Source organism: Dasypus novemcinctus, chromosome 21 (assembly GCF_030445035.2).
Source record: "Dasypus novemcinctus isolate mDasNov1 chromosome 21, mDasNov1.1.hap2, whole genome shotgun sequence".
Lineage (NCBI taxonomy): Eukaryota > Metazoa > Chordata > Mammalia > Cingulata > Dasypodidae > Dasypus > Dasypus novemcinctus.
In genome coordinates this window covers 29,828,597-29,834,596 of record NC_080693.1, presented here as the reverse complement: position 1 = coordinate 29,834,596, position 6,000 = coordinate 29,828,597, and the positions used below count along the sequence as shown (strand labels likewise).

The 6,000-nt window shown below is 40.9% G+C and overlaps 1 pseudogene; it reads right to left on the bottom strand.

Moving 5' to 3' along the window:
- Positions 1-1,280: 1,280 nt before the first annotated feature.
- Positions 1,281-2,041, bottom strand: LOC111765409 (olfactory receptor 1A1-like; annotated as a pseudogene).
- Between the last annotated feature and the right edge of the window lie 3,959 nt (positions 2,042-6,000).

Below are 6,000 nucleotides of genomic sequence, written 5' to 3'. Positions count from 1 at the left end.
ATGCGGATCAGCAGAATATCCATGTCTACATAAAACAACATGACTTTAAAATGCTGTTTGACCTAAAGTAAGGGGGAAATGGAAAGGAGAAATGAGTTTATATGGCTACGAGTTTCTAAAAAAGAGTCTGGAGGCTGGCAGAAGGATTGCCCTCATGCACAACTGAGCAGAGTCAGAGAGACAGATAAAGCAGATACAACCCCCAGATATTGGTTCCTATGAAGGCTAAAGAGACCCATGAGAGTTATGGTCATGGCCGATGGGGTTTACTACCAGGGCAGATGGCCCCTCTCTGGAAATGGTGTTTATGTGTGATGAATCTGGACTCAGATGGGATCTCCCTTCATAAGACTTTCATACTAATCTGCTGGAGGTGCAGTTAACGTTGGGGTTTAAGATATAGTTAGGGGATTTGAATCTCTGGACTGATAATGTGATAGCCAGATCCTGAGCCTCAACAGACTCCAGCACCTACAATCTGATTTATTGGACTTACCACACTCAGCTAAGATGGAGTTGAAGAAGGACAATCACCACACCATGGAGCCTAGAGTGATTACAACTGAAAATGGGAGGATGGCAGCCAGCATCCATGTGGAATCTGAGCCTCCTCTTGACATAGAGGTGCAATGGACACAACCAATCCAATGTCCACATAGAAGAGGTGGCATTGGATTGGGAAAAGTGGACATGGTGGACGATGGGTATGGGGAAGGGCAGGAAGAGATGAGAGGTGGGGGCGTATTTGGGACGTGGAGCTGCCCTGGATGGCGCCTCGGGGGTAATCACCGGACATCGTGGATCCTCACAGGGCCCACTGGATGGAATGGAGGAGAGTATGGGCCATGATGTGGACCATTGTCTATGAGGTGCAGAGGTGCCCAAAGATGTACTTACCAAATCCAATGGATGTGTCATGATGATGGGAACGAGTGTTGTTGGGGGGGGAGAGGGGGGGTGGGGGGGTGGGGTTGAATGGGACCTCACATATATATTTTTAATGTAATATTATTACAAAGTCAATAAAAAATAAATAAAAAAATAAATAAATAAAAAAAAGAATTTCCAAACTCTATTCTGCTAGTCAGTAGCACCACTGAGACATGAACCCAGTGTTCTTATGCAGACCCTCTCCCAAAGGGGAAATAATGTGAAGAAAGTGATCCTTGCTGTAAGATTTCAGTTTCATCTAACTGTTACAAGATTTCTGAGAAGTGGTATTTTCTGGCTGCAAGATCAAAACTGTGTTCTTGGAGTGAGATGTATTTGGGGCTGGATTCTCAAGCACATCCTAATTGGTGACTGCAGTATCTAAGCCATGTCTTCACATTCATTGTGAGGACATTGTTTTGTTTTTCGAGCTTCCCCAAGGCAGCCTTTACATCCTGCTTTCTCAGAGTATAAATGAACAGCTTTAACTTTGTCATCACTTCCACATACATCAGAATTATCACTGCATTCTTCAGGTTGTAACTGGAAGTGCCCATCACTGTCCCATAATACAAAGAAACAATTGTGAGATGGAGCTGCAAGTAGAGAAAGCTTTGAGCATGCCCTTGATGGATGGAACCCATAAGACAGTGGAGAAGACCTGAACATAGGAGAGAATGATGTCTGTTAATGGCAAGGAGAAAACACCAACCCCTAGGTACATCGTCTTCACATTAAAGTGAATGTCAGAGCAGGACAGCTTGAGCAAATGTATACCTCACATAAAAGGTGTACACTTTTTGGTTGTCACATGACAGACTTGCTGTGAGCAGAGCATGGGGGGAGAGCTTTGGCATTTGCAATGATGCAATACACAAAACAAGCAGGAATGAAGACCTTAGGGTCATAATTGTTGTGTACTGAGGAGGGTGGCTGATGGCCACAACATGATCATAAGCCAACACAGCTAACTTAGCTAAAGCAATCATGAAGTACTCTGTGTGATGCATTCTCCAAAGGAGATGGCTTTGCTGCCCAAGAGATGGTTTGCAAGCATCTTAGTGATTGTTACAGATGAAGAAAAGATGTTAGCCAAAAAGAGGTTGGCAAGGAAAAGTACATGGGGTTGTGAAGGAGAACATTGGAGCGAAGGCCCAGATGATGAGCAGGTGTCCAGTTAATTTTTTTTTTTTTTTTTTTTTTTTTAAAGATTTATTTATTTATTTAATTCCCCCCCTCCCCTGGTTGTCTGTTCTTGGTGTCTGTTTGCTGCGTCTTGTTTCTTTGTCCGCTTCTGTTGTCGTCAGCGGCACCCGCTTCTGTTGTTGTCAGCGGCACGGGAAGTGTGGGCGGCGCCATTCCTGGGCAGGCTGCTCTTTCTTTTCACGCTGGGCGGCTTTCCTCACGGGCGCACTCCTTGCGTGTGGGGCTCCCCCACGCGGGGGACACCCTTGCGTGGCACGGCACTCCTTGCGTGCATCAGCACTGCGCATGGCCAGCTCCACACGGGTCAAGGAGGTCCGGGGTTTGAACCGCGGACCTCCCATATGGTAGACGGACGCCCTAACCACTGGGCCAAAGTCCGTTTCCCTGTCCAGTTAATTTGATGGGATAGATTAGCAAGAAGAGGATGATAAAGATATCTTCCTGTGCCTGCTGACCAGAAACTCCTAGGAGGATGACATACAGGGTAGAGGATTGGTTTTCCTTCTTTGGGTCTCTTTCACTATGAAAGGAGAGGAGAATCCAGAATTAAGAGTGAAATTATTCTGTCTTGACTTCCTTATCCACCACTTTTGATTCCAGAGGTCAGTTTTCTCTCTCCTTCAGTTTCATATATCTAGATAGAGACAAAATAAGGGAAAAAATCCCTTTTGGTCAGTAGGACTAACTGTCAGTCATGCTTGGATATTCATGCTTAGGAAATGAGCAATCTGTACATCAAATGTGTCCTTTATCAGTTACCCAGCACCATCACCCACAACACCTAGATTTTAGTCATTTAAGAAATAATTAGCTTTTCGTTTTCCAGTTTTTGAAATGTGTAACCAAAAATGTATTTAATAGCATATGTTTAAAATGAACAGTTCATAAATTAAGAATTGGTCCATTGTCTAATCTCAGATTGTGCCAGAGAGCAGTAGATACCAGGTATCTACATTCACATCAAGAGATTGTAAATCACAGGAACCAATATGTTTATTTAGGTCAGTAAAGCCAGCACAGTGACTTTCCTCCCCCAGTGTCTCATTTTCAAAGCAGATTTTCACCATCTCCTATGATAGGTTTTATCTCGTTTCCAATCCCTTAATTACAGATCTTCAGTCTTTGATTTGTTTTTTCCTTTCTTCATGGTTTCTTTTGGTGAATCCTCTAATATATTGGCTTTAGGTATTGCATTGCTAAAGACTCTCGTGTCTATTTCTGTAGGCCTGATCTGTCTTTCCCATATTTCCATGTCCTGTCCTCTCTCCAATCTGATCTACCCTATATGTGGCAATTTCAACCTAAACCAGTTTTTTGTAGTAGTAAAACTACACCTTGCTTATTTTTATCACTTGCAGAAAAATTATGGTGGAATATTGTTCAATGTATAATCCAATTGTTTTTAAACATAATTTAGTTATTTTTTATTAGTGAAGTTGTGTGTTTTGAGAAAATCATGCAGAAAATACAGAGTGCACTGAGAATGCAGCACTCAAAATTTCTTTAGTTGAATCCAGATGTATTTCATGGGTTCACCACATGTTCGATGCTCACAGGCACACTCATCCAGTTTATCACTTGCCTCTACATGTGATCTTGTTAATTCTTCCTTTAGAAGAGACCTTACATAATGTTCCTATTTACTCATACTGTTTTAGCCTAGACCATCATCATTTTCAACCCAAAGTCTTGTATTGCTTCCTTAACTGTTTGACCACAGGAATTGAAGAGTGCTTGGCTGCCACCCCAATGCTTAGAGAGCTTGGGGCCTTCACCCTAGTATATGAGAAAAGCATGGTTGCTGGGCTAGTGCTTCAAAGTAGTGGGGCTACTGCACCATCAGGCCTGGAGGACAAATATGCTTTCAGACCTTGAAATCTAATGGAGTATTTCCTGTAGGGTTTTGGAATTGTTTGAGACAGGTGTTCCTTCGATTTTCTCCCTGTGGGAATGAGTATACTTACCCTATACCTGGGCATCCTTTGTATATTGTACACACATAACTTGTTTTTAGGTTTTGCAGGTCTATCAACACAGGGAAATTGTGCCCGAGGACAGACTATACGCATAACTGATTTTGATGAGAATTTGTACTTGGACTTGTTTCTGAAATGACCTATGATTTTGAGATGTTGTGATGGAATGAATTTATTTTGCAGGTAGAAAGAACATGTTTTTTTTGGATCAAGAGGGTTGTGTGTTGGTGTGAAATTATATATACCTGAGAAATGCATGTTTTTAAATCTAAATCCACTCTTTTGGTTGTAAACCCACTATAAGTATGACCTTTTCATGAGATTACTTCAATCATGGTGTGGCCCTCCTCAGTTAGGGTAAGTCTTAATCCTATTACTGGAATCCTTTATAAGAGAATGAAGGTCAGATGAAGAGAGAATAAAGCCAGGAAACAAGAAGCTGAAAGCAAAGAAACCCAGAAGAGAAGAGAGAGACCAGCAGATTTCTCTGTGTTCCTTGCCAAGTGACAGAGGAAACAAGGTTTGTTGGCAGTTAGCCTTTGAGAAATAAGCATCACCTTGATGATGTCTTGGTTTGACATTTACCTAGGCTTAAATCTGTGTGCAAATAAATTTCCCTTTTTAAAGCCAACACATTGTATGGTATTTGCCTAAGAAACCTAGTAAACTAAAACAGATTTTGGTACCAGGAGTGGGGTTTGAATCCATGTAGACACATGTCCTTTTTGAGCCTGTGTCATCTGAATCCATACTAATTACAGTAGAGACTGCTTCCTGCTCACCCAAGTATAGGCTAGTCTCCTCTTCCAGGATACTCAACTGTTCTACATTTCTGAGGCATTCTTGTCTTTTGACTTCTAGACAATTCATTGTATTGGTCCAGTTCTGGTCTTCCTCCATATTCTCTTTCCCTTTCTGGCAACTAGATGAAAATTGTAAGGAGGCTGAATAGGATGTTGGAGTTAGTTTGGTGGAATGTGCTTTTGTCCATGTTTCTCCTCTTCTTGTAGTGCCATAAAGAATACCTACTCAGGGATGTTTGGGTTTTTTTAAAGATTTATTTATTTCTCTTCCCCACCCCGACCCCTGTTGTTTTTGTGCTTACTGTCTACTCTCTGTGTGTTCTTCTGTGTCTGCTTGTCTTCTCTTTAGGCAGTACTTCTTGAGTGGGAGAGAGACACTCAATGTCTTGCGCCACCTCAGTTTTCTGATCTGTTACATCTCTTATTTTCTCTCCTCTGTGTCTCTTTTTGTTGCATCATCTTGCTGTACCAGCTGTCTGTGTGGGCCAGCTCACCTTAAGGGATAGCTTACCTTTCACCAGGATGTCCCAAGAGCCAAACCCTGCACCTCCTATATAGTAGATGGGAGCCCAATTGCTTGAGCCACATCCTTTTCCCATGGATGTTAAATAGGGGAGAAATAGAACTTTTTATTTCATTATTACTTTCATTTACTTCTTCTTTATTTACTTATGTTTATATTACAAACAAACATCCCACCTTCCCTTTTTTTTCAATATAAAAATTACAAAGAAAGTAAAATGGTATAATTGACAGAAAATATGGGTTTTATGCAAAGAAAATCTGAGGGAGTCTGAAGCTAAACTAAGACAGGTCAGTCACAAATGGGGAAATAAATTAATATTAAAAATCAGTACTGTTCCTATGTTAAGAATAATTAGAAAATATAAAATTTACAAAAAATCACCATTCAGACTAATGGTGGAAACAATGAACAATTTTAAAATAATTCTAATAAAATAGTTCCAAGTCTGGTATAAAAAATTACAAAACTCTACTGAAGGATAAAAAGAGTACCTAGATAAATGGGAGATATGCAATGTTAATGGATTGAAAGTCTCAGTAAGTAAAAATGTCAATTCTCT